The sequence below is a fragment of the Cryptomeria japonica genome, chromosome 1, assembly GCF_030272615.1.
Source record: "Cryptomeria japonica chromosome 1, Sugi_1.0, whole genome shotgun sequence".
Lineage (NCBI taxonomy): Eukaryota > Viridiplantae > Streptophyta > Pinopsida > Cupressales > Cupressaceae > Cryptomeria > Cryptomeria japonica.
The window spans coordinates 443,248,606-443,266,614 of record NC_081405.1 but is presented as its reverse complement, the minus strand read 5'-3'; positions in this window follow the sequence as shown (position 1 = coordinate 443,266,614).

Sequence of the window (18,009 nt, the reverse complement as noted above, 5' to 3'; positions counted from 1 at the left end):
ACTACTTTTGGTGATCCATGAAACAAGTTTCTTTCCAAGAAAGAAAGCTCCATTAGATGTTCTCTTTCGGTCATCAACATCTCCAGCCCAATCTGCATCTGTATATGCACATAATGTAAAGTCATCATTTTTAGGATACCACAAACCATATTCAGTTGTTCCTTGCAAATACCTGAAAAATCCTTTTCACTGCACTCATGATTTTCTCTAAGATCATTCTGATATCTTGATACAATACAAACTGCATTCATTATATCCGGTCTAGTTTGAGTCAGATATAACAAACCTCCAATCATAGACTTGTACCTTGTAGGATTTATCAGTGCAGATGCATCTATCTTTGTCAATTTCTCACTTGTAACCATCAGAGTACCAACTAGTTTAGAATTTTCCAACCCAAATTTCTTCAACAACTCTCTAGCATACTTATTTTGACAAATGAAAATACCTTTATCAGTTTGAGTAATCTGTAAACCTAAGAAAAACCTCATCTTCCCAATCATAGACATCTCAAATTCATTCTTCATATTGTTAGAGAATTCCATACACAACTTATCTTCACCTCCAAAAATGATATCATCAACACAGACTTCAATAATCAATATGTCATCATCAGTGATCTTATAATATAAATTATCGTTAGCATTACCTTTAGTGAAACCAAGCTTCAAAAGATATTTATCCAGTCTTGCATACCAAGCTCTAGGGGCTTGTTTCAATCCATATAAAGCTTTCTTTAACCTACAAACCATGATTTTATCATCTGAAAGTGAAAATCCATCAGGTTGCTCAATATAAACTTCCTCTTCAAGATCTACATTCAAAAATGCACACTTAACATCCATCTGACAAACCTTGTAGTTCTTATGTGCAACATAAGCAAGAAATAATATCACAGCTTCAATCCTAGCTACCAGTGCAAAGGTTTCATCATAATCAATTCTTTCCTTCTGAGAATATCCTTTACAAACCAATCTAGCTTTATTCCTCACAACATGTCCATCTTCATTCAATTTATTCCTAAAAACCCATTAGTTCCAATAACATTCTTATTTTTAGGTCGGCGAACTAAAGTCCATATGTTATTCTTTTCTATCTGATCTAATTTTTCTTCCATAGCTTTCATCCAACATTCATCTTTACAAGCTTCAATTATTGATGTCGGTCCCACTTGAGAAATTAAACATACCTCATCAGCTACCAATCTTCTTCTTGTCATCACTACTTTGTTTTTGTCTCCAATGATCTGATCTTCTGAATGATTCAACCTTACATACCTAGGAGTCTTCTGATTTTCTATTCCTCTGTCCTGATCTTTAGTTACTGTAGAATTTTCTGATACTGTTGGAGTAACTGGTTCAACATTTTGTTCTAGTGTAGGTGCTACTGGTTCAGTTATGATCATTTCCACTGCCGATTCCTTCTCATAAGTTTTGATTTGACTTATGTTCTGCTCATCCACCTTAACATTTGTGCTCTCCATAATTCTCTGCAATCTTTTTTTATAACATCTATATGCTTTTATTTCATTAGATTAACCAAGAAACATTCCTTCATCACATCTAGGATCAAACTTTCCAATGGAATCATCTCTTTTGATATAGCATTTACTACCAAAGATTCTAAAATACTTAACTGTCGGTGTATGACCAAACCATAACTCATAAGGTGTCTTACTGGTGTCTCCTTTGATATGAACTTTGTTGAATGTGTATACCGCCATGCTTACAGCTTCTCTCCAGTAGACATGAGGCAGATTAGCTTCCATCATCATAGTTCTAGCTGCATCCAAGATAGTTTTGTTTTTCCTTTCCACAACTCCATTTTGCTGAGGTGTCTGGGGTGCAGACAATTGTCTCCTTATCCCATTCCTCTCACAATAGTTGTTAAATTCACCGGATGTGAATTCTCCACCCTGATCTAACCTTAAGCATTTAATCTTCAATCTTGTCTCTGTCTCAACTTTAGCTTTAGATATTTTAAACTTTTCAAATGCTTCAGACTTCTCCCTTCGAAAAATAACCCACATCATTCTTGAATAGTCATCAATGATTAGCATGAAGTATCTATCACCCTAAAAACTTTTTATTCTAGCAGGACCACACAAATCAGTATGAATAAGATCAAGAACATCATTAGATTTGTCTTATATACTCTTAAACGTAGTTCTGACTTGCTTTCCCATTTGACATTCCTTACATACCGGATTATAGGGCTTTCAAATCTTAGGTCTATCTCTAACTACCTTAGTAGAACTGATCTTCACAATGAAATCAAAATTCAAATGACACAACTTCTTATGCCATAGCCAATTCTCATCAATTTGTGCAATCAAACATGTCTTCTCACCAAAGTTCAAATGAAAGATATTACCTTTAGTATGTGTACCGGTTGCAATCTCCAATCCAGATCTGTTGATAATCTTGCATTTTCTATCCTTGAACTGTAACTGAAATCCTTTATCCACCAATTTTCCTACACTTAGAAGATTATGCCTTAAACCTTAAACATAATAAATATTATCAGTGTTATGCTTATCATCCAATGATATTGTTCCTCTTCCTTTGATCATGCATGCTTTGTCATCTCCAAATCTAACCAGACCACCACCAAATTCCTACAAAGATAAGAGCTACCTTTTATCTCCAATCATATGATGTGAACATCCACTGTCAATCACCCATTCATCCTTGTCTTCAATTTCAGCAGCAAGGGCCTTCTCTTCAGGTACCAGATCATCTTCCTTGATAGCCAAAAATACCCATCCCTTTCCATTGTTGAATCCACTAGCAGAATCTTGTGTCGGTTCATCATCAAAATCAGTCACATCTTCCTCATCAACAAAGTAGCATGATTTGTCTTTGTTCCTCCTGTACTTATTCTTATTTTGATAACCATGGTTAGGCCTAAAATATCTTCTAGTTATTTCTTCAAATCTTGAATTCCTTTCAGGACATCTAGATGCAAAATGACCTATCTGATAATATGCTGAAACAATAAGGATCCGGTCAACTACTGAGAGGGGGGAGGGGGTGAATCAGTAGATAGAAAATATACTAAACTTTCACCAAACTTAATCCCAACTCAGAAACAACTTTCTAAACTAATCGGTTTAGTCACTGTATCAAAAATTGCAAGTGCACTGTTAAACTTTACCGGTTGACCAAAACATCAATGATACAATGCAACAAATCTGAAACTCAAATACCATTTAACCAAAACATTAAACCACTTTACTAATATTAGAAATAGCTCATTTCAGATCACTTCCAGTGATCTAAACATATCTAAGTGGCTTTACTAGTTAATCATATCAACCATATCAAAACACATCCACCAAATCATTCACCACTTGACATAATGATTTTTCATGTGGAAACCCAAATGGGAAAAACCACGATGGGGATGAATACCCACAAGTATTTTGAACTCTTCTGAAGTTCGCCCTGTTAGGAGCCAAGCCTTGTTAAAAGATTATATAATAATGTCCTGTTAAGAACAGATCCAGTTAGGGACCACCCGGTTAAGGGATTGACTACAATACCCTGTTAAAGGTAACCTTGGTGGAGGATTTCAAATCCAAGCTAATGGATTACCTGGTTAGAGGAATTTAAACAACACCAAGCCTTTTTAAGCTTACCCGATTAAGGGATTTAACTGTTATGATGGTTAGAGAACAATAGGGTCTTTGCTGATGTGGTAATAGCACTGCTCTACTTAATCAAATCTTTTTATGCTCCTATCTGCCTTCACAATATTCTATAGACACTCCTTCTAGTTTGGCAACAATCACACTACCACACTTAGCCAAATTACCAACACAATTACAAACAACTCATCGACCTTAAATACAAATACAATAGGCCAGTAACACAACACAAAACCTACAAATCTCATAGAGATTACAAACATATCAGTTCAATCACAACCATTGGATTACATAGAAATCAACTACACATTGTTCTAGACAATATGAACCGCTCCTGGATCACCGCACATATGATCCTGTAACTCATCACGCTTTTTCCACTTCATGCTGTGCATTTGCTTATTCCCAAGATAAACTGTTATCTTCATGTGCCAAAACCACTCTAAAACTCATCATGTGCATCATGCTTATGTGGAATCTTCATCTCCGATCATCATTCGGTCATAGATCATCTCAACTGATTCACCAAGCTCCATCGGTTAGGGTTCTGCATATCAACTAGTTAGGGTTACCAGTTGATCACTCTGCTTAAATAACAATACTACTACCGGTTGCCTTCACTGCTTTACTATCGGTTGCATTATTGCATCATTACTGGTTGTAATACAACTTCATTACCGGTTACTATTGACATCAATGACAACACTATACTTCATCAATGCAATCTTCATGCAATGCCAACAATCTCCCCCTTTGGCATTGCTGGCAATACAAATATCAATACCCTTTGATTGTGATGATTGAGAGTAAATACATACACTGGTATATGAATCCTGGTTTACATTTTTCCATGTACTCTCCTTCAACTGTATCTCCATGTCTTCAGTTGGTAACTGGATATTCAATAATATACAATTCTTCTCCCCCTTTGACAACAATGCCAAAGTGAAGGTTGACCATTCCATGCTTCACCAATCTGCAAGTAGCTGCTCCCCCTATGGGGTAGCTCCACTCTACACCAATCCTGCTTCAAGATCTTCAATAAGCTCCGGGACTGATGTCCTCCACATCTGCTTAATTGACTTCATGTAGGGGTACAACCCCTAGCTTACCTCTAAGATACTCAAATGTAGCCTTAGGTAGAGGTTTAGTAAAGCTATCCGCTAGTTGTTCCTTAGTAGATACATGCTCCAGTGATACATATTTACTTAGCACCTTCTCTCTCAAGAAATGATACTTTAGCTCAATATGCTTTGTCCTACCAAGCAACACTGGGTTCTTAAAAATGTTTATTGCATTAGTGTTATCATAGAAAATCTTTACCGGTTTTGATAGCTTCAACATGAAACCTTCCATAATGTGTTTCATCCAGATTGCTTGGGTACAATTCATATATGCTGCAACATATTCAACTTTTGTTGTAGATTGTGAGATATAACTCAGTTTCTTGCTGCTCCAAGACACTAGTCTTCCTCCAAGAAAGAATGCTCCTCCAGTTGTACTCTTCGTATCATCAACATTGCCTATCGAGTTTGCATCTGTGTAGACTTTTAAATTAGTCTCCTGCATATGGGTACCATAATCCATAATCAATTGTGCCTTTCAGATATCTGAAAATTCTTTTGGTCTCTACCATGTGTGTCTCCTTCGGGCTTTTCTGAAATATGGCAACCAATCCTACTACATGAGCAATGTCTGGTCTGCTGTGGACAATATAATGTAGTTTATCTATCATTGACCTATACTCTGTTTCATCCATGATGCAAAATCATCTTCCTTAGACAGTTTACAGCCTGTAACCATTGGTGTTCCAATTGGTTTACAATCTCCCATTCCAAAAGTCTTCAATACTTCTTTCATATATTTGGACTGTGTGATGAAAATACCTTCCTTCGTCTGTTGGATTTGTAGACCTATGAAATTTTTTATTTCACCTACGAGTGACATCTCAAACTCATTCTTCATTTCATCAACAAAGTCATGACACATATTATCATTTCCTCCAAAAATGATATCATCAACAAATACCTCACTTACCTGTATCTTATCTCTTTCTGACTTGAGATATATGTTATTATGTTCACTGGTTCTCTAAAAACCTATCTTCACCAAGTGAGAGAGCAACCTTTCATACCATGCTCTTTGTGCTTGCTTTAGTCCATATAAGGCCTTATGTAATTTGCAGACCATGTCATTTTCTACAGTTAAAGCATAACCATCTGTCTGCTCTATGTAGAGTTCCTCTTCCAATATTCCATTTAGGAATGCTAACTTAACATCCATCTGATATACTTTGAATCCTCTGTATGCTGCAAATATAAGTAGAGTCCTTACTTCTTCCAGTCTTGCAATTGGTGCAAATGTCTCATTATAGTCTTCACCTTTTTCTTGAGCATATCATTTGCATACCAGTCTGGCTTTATTTCTAACCACTACTCCATCTTCATTCAATTTATATTTGAATACCCATTTTGTACCTATTACATTCTTGTTTTTTGGTCTGGGTACCAATGACCAAGTATTGTTCTTCTCTATCTAGTCAAGTTCTTCTTCCATTGCCTTGATCCAATCTTCATCTGCAAATGCTTCTTTTGCAGTTATAGGCTCAATGGTGGAAATCATACAAGAGTTCTCTCTAAGCCTTGTTCTTGTTAGCAAACTTGCATTCATGTCTCTAATAATTTGATCGGGGCTATGATTGAGTCTAACATACCTTGGAATGACATGATCTTGATTTCCAGGTTCTTCTTCTTCTTCTTCTATTGGACCTCCCTGTTCCGGTTGAATGACTGAGTCTAACATACCTTGGAATGATTGAGTCTAATACAATAGGTCAGTAACACAACAAAAAACCTATAAATCTCATAGAGATTACAAACATCGATTCAATCGTAGCTGTTGGATTACATAAAAATCAACTACACATTGTTCTAGACAACATGAACGACTTCTAGATCATTGCACATAGGATCCTATAGCTCATCACATGTTTTCCACTTCATGCTATGCATTTCCTCATTCCCAAGATAAATAGTTATATTCACGCGCCAAAACCACTTTGAAACTCATCACTTGCATCATGCTTATGTGGCATCTTCATCTCCGATCATCATTCGATCATAGATCATCACAACCGATTCACCAAGCTCCATTGGTTAGGGTCCTGCATATCAACCGGTTAGGGTTACTGGTTGATCACTCTGCTTAAATAACAATACCAATGCCGGTTGCCTTCACTGCTTTACTACCGATTGCATTACTGCATCATTACTGATTGCAATACAACTTCATTACCGGTTACTATTGACATCAACGACAACACTATACTTCATCAATGCATTCTTCATGCAATGCCAGCACTATCTTATTACATGCAAAGCATTTAAAAGGTTATTTTCCTTCATACTTACTTCTTGCTGGTCCTTTAGGTTCTCTTCTAGAAAATAAGACTTCATGTTGCTCAAACTCTTCATCTTCTTTCTTCATATCCTCTAGTTCCTTCACATATAAAGCTTTCCAATCACTCTTGCCAGTAGATGATATAGATGCATGAAAAATAGGTTTAGATTTTATAGCTCCAAAAGGTCTGAATTCCTCAAGTTCAAAAGCAGATAATTTCCCAACAAAGGTATCCCTATTAACAAAGATGTTTGCAATATTTCTCAGCTCATTAATTGCAGTAGCCTTCATCTTATAAGTCGGTGGCAAAGCTCTCAGTACTTTAGAAACTATTTCATCTTCGCTCAAAGATCCACCACAATATTGAATTCCCAGAACAATCTCATTAACTCTCTCCATAAAAGCAGTGATCCTTTCATCTTCTTCCATCTTCAGCTTCTCATACCTCACCCGGTAACCATCAAGTTTAGAAATTTTAACAGTAGGGTCACCTTCATTCAGAGTCTCCAATTTGTCCCATATAGCCTTTGCAGTTGATTTTTTAGTTAGTCCCATTATTTGTTGATCAGAAAGTGCACACAAAAGGGCTTCTCTAGCTCTACAATCATTCTCAAGCTCCTTATCCAGGACTATCAGAGGAGAATTTCTAGATGCCATATTAAAATATGTAACACCTTTCTCAATGATCTCCCAAATATCCTTTCCAAGACATCTCAGATGAGTCTCCATCGGAATCTTCCATACCCTATAATTTGTTCCATCAAGCCTAGGAATTTCTCTCTAGAAAACAACAACAGATGAAATTGATGAACTTGCACTGTTAGATGCCATAGGATTTTCATCAAGTGGTTAAGCTTTTGTAGAGAGGACCAAGCTCTGATACCAATTGTTAGACAACTCAGATAACCAAAGGACAACTGAGAGGGGGGGGGGGTGAATCGGTTGTCAACATATTACAAAAAATTAAGCATTGGAATCCTTATTACCAAAACACATAAACCCAATACCGGAATGCATAAACCAAATACCAGAATAACTGATAAAGCAATTAAACATAAATATAAATCACAGAACAGTTACCATCCATCCATAACACATGGCACCAAGATTTGTACATGGAAAACTCGGTAAAGGGAAAAACCACAGTGGGAAGCCTACCCATAGTCAGATAATACTTCTGCAGTAAGTATGCGATTACAAAATGAGGGGCCTGCACATATAGGAAGGCCAACAGCCTAGAGTGCATTGCTCATCACAAAAGGAGCCTCACTGACTACAACAAACATCAGACTACAATCTAAAATGAATATTGAACTACAAGAATAACATCTCCTATGCCTGAGTACAATTTTAGTTAAGCTCAATAATAGAGGCCTTAAATCTCTTCCACAAACCTAATTCGATCACCTATGATCGACCAAAACCTCCACATATGATTACAATATTATTCACACACAGATAATCCTATATCTCATACCATACATGATCTACAAAGAGATCTTACATCATATTTATACCAACCCGAGACCTAAACAATTAGGTTGGCCACCTAAAAGATAATACAATAAATTCATAACATAAACCCGCAACCCAATGATCAACCAAGTCAGATTAGGCCGAATAAATGTAAACCAATCATTAAATTCCATTGATAACACATCGGGAGTATCTATCAACACGTTACACAAACTGGTCCATAGCCTGGTTAACACTAGACCCAAAATAGGTCGCCATAAACCAAATCCAACACCACCGATCAACATGAACACAAACAAGATAACCAACAACATCCCTAAATCAATCTAGAAGCCACACCAACACCACTTATCATGTGCATCAAAAGATCTTCAACAAAGCTCTATTGGTAAAACCCTTACCGGTGACCAAAAGGCTTACTAGAACAAATGATAGTATCTGAGTCATCAAATCCTGAACCAACTGATTGTGATATGCATTTGAATAGCATGAATGATAGATCTAAATCATTTCCACAAACCAAAGCATACCAGAGCATACCAGATCAATATCATAATCCAACCACTCTATCAGAACCAACCGAAAACCGGTAAACAACCAAAATAGTCGGTGTTGCCATCAATGACAAAATATCAATGCAACACAAATCAATTCCTCGAAATTACCAACAAACACATGCAAGGAGAAGTTTCCCCCCCCCGCTATCCTGCAATAGTTTACAAGCACTTTTGAATGGCTCGCGAGGTAACAAAGCAAAGAGAACAGAGGGATTCCCTGCCACCCCGCAAAGGATTTTGAGGAAGCAATGGGGCCCTACGGGGTAAGAAAAGGATAGTGCGGGTGATGTTCCCCCACCACACCGCAAGGAAAAAGGCGTAGAGTGGAGGGTGTTGCAAGGTAAGTTATGAGCAGGCTGGATGGTCATCCCACCACCTCGCAACAGTTTTCAATGGGCTGAGATGACCTTGCGGGGTAATGATCGTAAATAGTAGGATTGACATTCTGCTAGCCCGCGAGAGAAGGATGAGCAAAAATGAAGTCTGCAAGGAAACATGAGATGACTTTGGTGGGTCTGGCCCGCAACATGGCTCGTCTACGACCATTGATTTTCACTTAATGGGAGATCAAGTGGCTATGTTTAATCTTGCATTGGGCCTAATGGACGCTTACATGGAGAGATCTCACGCCTCCATCTTCGTGCGAATTTATTTGATAGATGGTCAACATTGAATTTTTTCTGAGCTGTTGGCATTTAAACTCTTTTACAAGCAGGTAATTGTCGACCTGATGGTCAAGGTTTTGTTCTGCGTGGTCGGTGCCCAATATTTGATCCTTTCTACATTCAACCACTAGATTTCTTCACCATAACTCCAGATTGGACTCAATGGCTCATTCTTAGATGCAACCCATGCTCACTCATTATAGATCAGAGACTTTTCTCTCTGCCAGTGTACCTGACCATTCTTCATGGGCGAAGCTTTCCCTTTGTGCAGATTTTGCGTTTCCCCATGCTGCAGAGGACTACCTTTAGAGATTGCATTCAACATGCCATCATATTGTTCGATCTGATATTCTTTTCCTCTTTGATATTTTGTAACCTAATCCTGCCCAGGGTTAGAGTTTCTTAACTACATCTCAACCTGGGTTATGCCTGAGCTTTAAAAGCAATTTTGTAGCCCTGTTCAGGGATCTTCTTCTTTTCTTCTGCAGAAAATTTATGTTTCTTTGCACTTGTAAATTTTGCCTTGCCTTTGCAATAATAAAACCAATCTTCTTGCCTTTGTTCAGTTTAAATAAATGTGTGTATTTCTCTTACCTCTTTGTTTGAATGCATCTCTTTCTTGTTTCCTTTTGCATAAGTGATTGTGTTGATCCTCTCTTCAGGTGACATCTGAGAACTATTTCTATTCCTCTTGCCATTCTTTAGAAATCCAACCTTCACTCATCTATACGAAGCTGAATTAGGTAGAATATTGTGCATACTTGTGGTAATTTTATTAGTGTTTTGTGCAGTCATAGGCAAGAAGATCATTTCAGTCTAGGTGCAAACCTTATTTCCCTTCTTTCCCGCATCCCCTCTTTCCCCCTTTTCCTTGTCAAATCAGTAGTTTATAATTTATCAGTTTTGGGTCAGTCCAACACCTGCACTCAAATTGGAAAGGAAGTCAACCTTCTCTGAAGACTCAACCTCACTTCTGCAAGTCCCACACTTGGGAGGTTGTTTCCATGTTGCACAAGGTTGATGATCAGGGTTGTTCATCAAGAGGGTTCAACTTTTGTGACAACAATAATCTCATTTATGTCTTTGATACAAGGAAGCCTTTTTAATATAGGATATAAATATTGAGGGTTAGGGTACAAGTATTTAGGTCATTATGACAAGCCCCTAATTAATCTCATTGCAACGTGTCATAACAAAGAAACATTTTTTAGGGTTGTGGATTGTGATAGGTAAGTAAAGAATGCATCTTTCATCTTTAACATTCTCAAATCCCATTAAGAAAGTGTAGTCTCAAAATATTGTGCAATCCACAACTAGTAGATGAAAAATAGAAATTCCTAGGGCTATTGGTTGAGGAAAAAAATGGTAAATATTTTAGATACCACAAGTCATTCACTCTCTCGAATTTGATGATGCAAAAGCTTATACATAAACTCAATGGAGAAAAAATCTATGTTAAGTCTAATAAGATTTAGATGTTCATGACTAATCATCAAGTGTCACAAGCCATCTTCAAGTCCTTGGAGTTCAATCTTTTGAAGATAACTTCCTAATTTTATTTATTTTTAAAATTTTAGTTTACATCTATTTTTTTTTAATTTAATTTGATTTTAAAAATTAAACTACATATATCTAGTTTATTTTCACCATATTATGTTACTAAGGCTCAATTTTCTTAACACACAATCATCTTGATATAACTTATTAAGTTTTGAGAGGCATTGGACACCATGAATATCTATCACCTTTAGTGTGTATGAAGATAGTCTAATATAGACAAACCCTAAAAGGTCAATGCATTGGTATTGGAAAATGATTCATTTGCTTGTGTGGAGTATGAGTCTCATTAAGCCTATCATGAGTATGATCAAGATCACTATTATAGATCAAATATGTTTGGGTGAGATATGTGATGACACTTAGTTTATAATAAAAAGTAAGAGGCATAATAACAACTAAAAAATAAGACCTTTTTGAAAGTTTTTCTAAGTTATAGAACAAGATGACCATGCTGCTACATCTCCTAATATTTAATTTGCCTCTAAGTAACCAATTGAGGTTTATAGGTTTAGTTTGTGAAATTTGATAAATTTTGTGGGATTTGAATAATTTTGAGCTTGTTCATAAAATAATTATACATACATAACATACATACATACATACATACACACACTGTGTGTGTGTGTGTGTGTGCGTGCGTGCGTGTGTGTAAGTATGTATATACATATACATATACATATACATATATGGACATATATTCTCTTCATTTGATCCAACTTCTCATTATTTACTTGAAACATCTATATTTAATTTTTTAAACCATACAAGACTTTTCCTTAATAAATAAATAGACAACCTTCCTCACAAAAGCCTATTATTAATTTTGATAAAATATAAAACTAATTAAGTAAAAAAGAAAAAAATATTACTTAAATGTTAACTCAATCTAATAGAAGATCGAAATAAAAATTATTGTAGTGTGTATCCATCACATTTCTTTGGTGGCCTTTGTTTCAAGCATATTATAAATACAAGTAGAGTGTTTCCATAGGTTCGCCATGGATAAAATGTAGATAATAATAGAGTGTAAATATCTCTCTTATTTCCATGAATCCACAGATGAAAAGTCATTGAACAAGTTGTTAACACCACTTGCCTACCTTATTTATTGGTATGAATATAGAGCAACCAACTATTGTCATTTTTATTTCAGAAAATGACATGACAAAAATAAAGATTAAAGATTTAAAATAAAGATAGAGGATTAGGAAGGCATGCAATTTTGGGTCTAGGTTTTCCTAATAGCTGGGTTTTTTCTAGATTCTTCATAAGTTTGTTTGAGATGTACGAACTATCATCTACATGTACCTTGAAAAATTTCCCTTGACAAATTAACCTTGAATATAGTCTAGTCTAAACTAGATCTAGATTTGGACATGACATAGGATGAACAAACAATTAAGCTTTACCCCTTAGGTTATATAGTACAATTATCTTCTTTTGCATATTAGGCTAACACCATAAACTTAAAGAGATATTCAAGTTAGTGAAAGGTAAGACAACAATTATTAAACACTTCCCTGAACAACAGTTAGAGGACATAGTTATGGGGGAGTTTTGGAAGTTTATAGCTCTAACAAGTCACAACCTTAAAACCATTTGAGACAAGTAGAAGGATGGTAAATAATAGTGGTACCCCCATAACCAAGGATCCATTTACTTGTAGCTTCTAACCATAAAAATTCTATTATAACTAGGAATTTTTAATTTTGTAAAACTATTTTCCATTCCTTTGGTATCTATAGTTCTAAATTCTGTATTAAACTTATCTCAAAGCTCAATAGGTACAAGTTTCTCTTTTGTTGAGTAAACCTAGAGTATATGATCATTTGTACACCCATTTAAGAATAACTATTTAGCAAAGAAAAAGTTATAGGATTTGATATATGTGTTGCTTAACACACACAAGAAAGTCAAGTACAAGTGTTACATCCCTTTGTGATGCTACTATTTTACTTTTACTTGTATGGTTAAAATGCTTTATTACATAAACATATTGTGAAAATAAATATGTATTGGATAGGAAATAATTTTATGAATATGCAATCAATATGATGTTTGGATATGATATATGCATGTTTTAATAACAACTGGTCCTACAATTGTAATGTGCCAAGTTGGATGCAAAAATTGAACGATCCTCCAGGGAGGAGGAAGAGTATCACTCAGGACAGGAATTTGGTTTGGTAATCTTAATATAAATGCCTTATTGAGCTATCACACACTCACAACCTAGTTGGTTAGGATGAGTTGAATTGGCTGGGTAGGATAATTCGTCTTGTATTGAATTGTTTATGTTTTGTGAAGTGTCGTAATGTCTAGATTTACATATCTTTTTGTAAATGGATTAAAGTCACTTTGATAGGTTTTTATCTTCATGCTTTCTTTTTGTTTATCAATATTGTAATACCCCTTCCCTAATTAGACTCTTTTTTACCTAGTTGACCATGGTTGACTTTTCAATGGCTTACGTGGATGGTAGATACAATATGATTGTGATGTTTTTATCCAGGTGTTATGCTTTGGAGTGTGATTTGGTGAATATGATTATGCATTATTGTTTATTGAGGAGTAAATGTTGATTAGGCACTATTTCTTTGAATGAGTAGATGTTAATTCTGTGTATGCATAGTATTTTATAAATGATAAAATATTAATTTTATTTATGTGTTGCTAATGATGGACTAACACATTTACTTCATGTGTGAGTTGCTCTATGTATATTTCATCATGTATGTGTGGGAAGTGTATGGGGTGCGAGGAGACTATTTCTAATCACTCACTTCGGTGAGACACATAAAGTCATGATTCTCCTTCACTGGTGTGCTTACCGTGTTTGTATATATATATGTGTGTGTGTGTGTGTATGTGTGGTTCTGTGATACAGGAATTGCAGGTACAAGGTACCGACTCCACAGGTCTGAGCGTAGCTAATTAACTCAATGGAAGTGGAGGAGATAGTTTTAAGGCCCTAATGTCATCACTAGCCTTGCTCGATTGTGAGCGTTGTCATTCATTTGTCAACCCTGTCGGATCGCCGAGTAGGCCACCTTTCCAACGTTGGTATGTGGGTCATGTCTCTGCTTTATTTAGTTGAGTTTGCATGTTATGCATTTTGTGAATTTAATTATTCTCTTCTTATGTTATTTAATGATAAATTAATTATTAATACTATGGTTATTAATAATTAATGTGCATTGTGTTTATTAAATTAAATTAAGAATAAATTATTAAGAGCACTTTTTTGGTTAATTGGATAATCAATTATTCTGATTGTTGATTTATTAGTGGAATTTATATTATGTCTTGAGTATTTATTTTTAAATAAAAAAGAGAAAGAAAGTTAATTTTTACTTTTTAGTAATTAAAATATCTAATGGCTTTTGGTGTTTTAAAAAAATAATAGAATTTTTAAATATAAGTCATGTAAATGTTTTTAATAAAAAAAAGATTCTCAATTTTCACGAGAAAGTGAATTTGTGCCCTAAAAAGATTTTTGGGTGAAAATTCCCTTTATAATTTGATTTTTTTTCCAAAAAGGGGGCTTCTTTCCCATTCTGAGAAATTTTTCCTCTATGATGGTTATGGGGTTTAGCTGGAAGCTCTGGTATTTTGGGAGGATTGGGTGCCCTTCTCCAATTTTTCTTCTAGGAAAGCAATGGAAGGTTGGAATTTTTAAACCTTTGTTTGTTTATTTGTTTTTTGGTTGTCAGTTGTTTTTCTACTTTCCCTCTCTATTTGGGAAGAAATATTTGATGGAGGAATCTAATTATCATTTTTTATGTAGTTCATTTCTTTCTTTTTGTTTTGTGTTTTGTGAATTTGGAAATGGGGGTTTCAGTTTTCCCAATTTTGGGAGCAAAGGAAATGGGGGTTTGTTGTTCATATCCAACTATGTGTAGAAATGCCCAGATAGAAAATAAGATTGTAAATCTTACCAGTCACTAGGAATGTTATGAAATTGTTGTTGTGATTTTATTTTGCTATTTTATTTTAGTTGGACAGAGGATTTATCGGAATGAATTTGAGGATTTTGTTGTTCTAATACAACTATGTTGCCTGGTTTTATTAATATCTCTGTTTGAATTCACAAAGAAAAGTTAAAAAAAAAAAATTAAATTAAAAATTAAATTGTCGTTGAGTTTGGGGGAGGTAAGTGGGAGCCAAACCCCACGATGTGGGGAGAGGCCACCCACAACAGTGGCCGCCCCTCTTCCCATTGCTGTGGGGAGATGCGACTCATATTGTGGGCACCCTCCTTCCACAACTGCTGGGGGAGGCAGCCCACAAGGTGTGCGCCTCTCACCCCACGCTGTGGGGAGTGGGGGTTAAGCCCAGCGGTGGGTAAACCACATACCACCGCTGAAAAAAAATATAATTCGCTCTTTTTTTTTTTAACATTCAGTTTTAAGTTTTGATTCGCTCAAAGTTTTTGTTTGGGGTATGTGAAATTCGATATATAAATATATAAATATATATATATATATATATATATATATATATATATATATATATATATATATATATATATATATATATATATATATATATATATATATATATATATATATATATATATAAGAGAGAGAGATTGTGGAAGTAAGAAAATAGGAATTAAATGTTAATATTGTTTGGTCATTAATTTTTTATAATTTTGGAAAAATAAAAGTTCTTTTAGCAATCATAGATTAATTTAGCCAATATGGCTTCAATTAAAAAGACCTATATTTGGATTAAATAATCACCTTTTTGGACCGTGACTAGCTTTTATTTTGTTAAAGATTGCTTGGTAATTTTATTGCAAAAGAAACGTCTTTTAGCCATTTTTGGATTGGAAACTTAATGGTTTAATTCTATTTAAGGGAAATTTTTGTGTGTGTGGGTATAGATTTTTAATCAAGGTATTGTGCAAATCTCTTTGAGAATATGTTATTTTTGCCCTTTTCTTGCGTTTTCCCTATTGTAGACTTTCTTACCATGGAGGAATCAATTTATTGAAAGAGCTACAATTAGATAACAATAGCTTTAAATTATTATTTTTGAATTGTCTTTATCATTCCTTAATATGGATATGTATAGTGTGCAAGTGAACCTTTTTGGGTATTTACTCTGATTGGAGGATTTTGGTGTTTGATTTGAAAAGAGTCATTTTCATGATTCATGTTGGTATGTTGTTGAGTGGGAGTCTGTCGTGCAAGATAATTGGTTAAGTGTTGATTGTGTCCGTACTTGCTTTAATTTGGTTGTGGTCTTGTCTTGTGAATAGATCAGTTGTCCGTTTCACACCTCCAGTTGGTTTAACCATGGTAGAAGGTTTGTATAACCAAGTTGTTCTTCAGTTTTCTTTTGAATGTTGTTGAATGCGAGTCTGTCGTGCAAGATAATTGGTTAAGTGTTGATTGTGGCTGTACTTGCTTTATTCTGGTTATGGTCTTGTCTTGTGAATAGATAAGTAGTTCGTTTCACACCTCCAGTTGGTTTAACCTTGGTAGAAGGTTTGTATAACCAAGTTGTTCTTTAGTTTTGTTTTGAACTCCCTATGTCGGTTGGCTTTTGTGTTTTTCCTTGGAGTTCTTTGGAGGTTGTGTAGTGTCATAAGGAAGAGTGGCTTCTGACTGGGGGTCAGGGCCCAAATTGGCTGCCAGGATAACCCCTTGGAAGCTGAGTAATAAGTGATAACTTAATTAATAAACCGGGGTTGGGTTTCAAAATATTAATCCAGATTAATTGTGCCCCGCTCATGGTTGAGTTCTAGTACAAACTCAAGATGTAGTGGGAAGGCCTGGAATGGCAAACCAACTACCTTGTCTTCACGAAAGTTTTGTTGGGTCCGCATGAGTCATGGATGGGGGCCGGGGCCTATGGAGGCCTACCAGGATAACCCATACCAGCTATGCGATGACACTCTTCCCTTATGTTCACTAGTGTGTAGTCTTGTGTTGGCTTGCTTGGAGCATTGTTGTGGGAATCATATTTGTATGCTTATGCCTTATGTGAGTACCTGATGTACATGTTAGACCATGTGATGCTTTATTGTGGTTTGCTCGAGGGCCTTATTACTATCTCCTAGGACGAAAGGGTGGTCCTTTTTGGGCCACATGGTTGGGTGGTAGTGCCACCTTCCATTGGGTATTTTGTTCATGTTTTCTTGTGAGGGATTAGCTTTGTAGTTGCTCCAGATGTATCTCTTGGATTTATTCCACTCCTCGTACCGGTTAGATCCTCTTTGTTATTCTTGGATCTTATATGTATCTCTTGGACATTATGTGGTCAGTTGTATCATTTGGTTATTTATATGCCTTCATGACAAGTTGTAATTTTATGTAACCATTGTGCATTTTTATATGACTTGGTGTTTTAAGTGCAATTGTAATATTATGTTATCCTTGCAATGTAAAAGCAATGTATTATGATGAGATTTAGATGATAGGATTTATATCTTTAATTAAAATCATTGTTGTAATGTAATTGAATATTTTATCATGAATGAAGCATGAAAATGTTAGTGTTATCTCATATAAAGTATAAAACAATCATTGTTTAGTATAATTAAGTTTCTAATGGATAAATATATTTCTTAAGTGGATTAATTGACCTTAAGTAAGGATTAGGTTAATTAAGTAATCCACGTTGGGAAACCTTTTAGGAATTTAAGGTTAAGTTTTCCACTTGTGCAACTTCTATTGCAATGTTATTTCATACG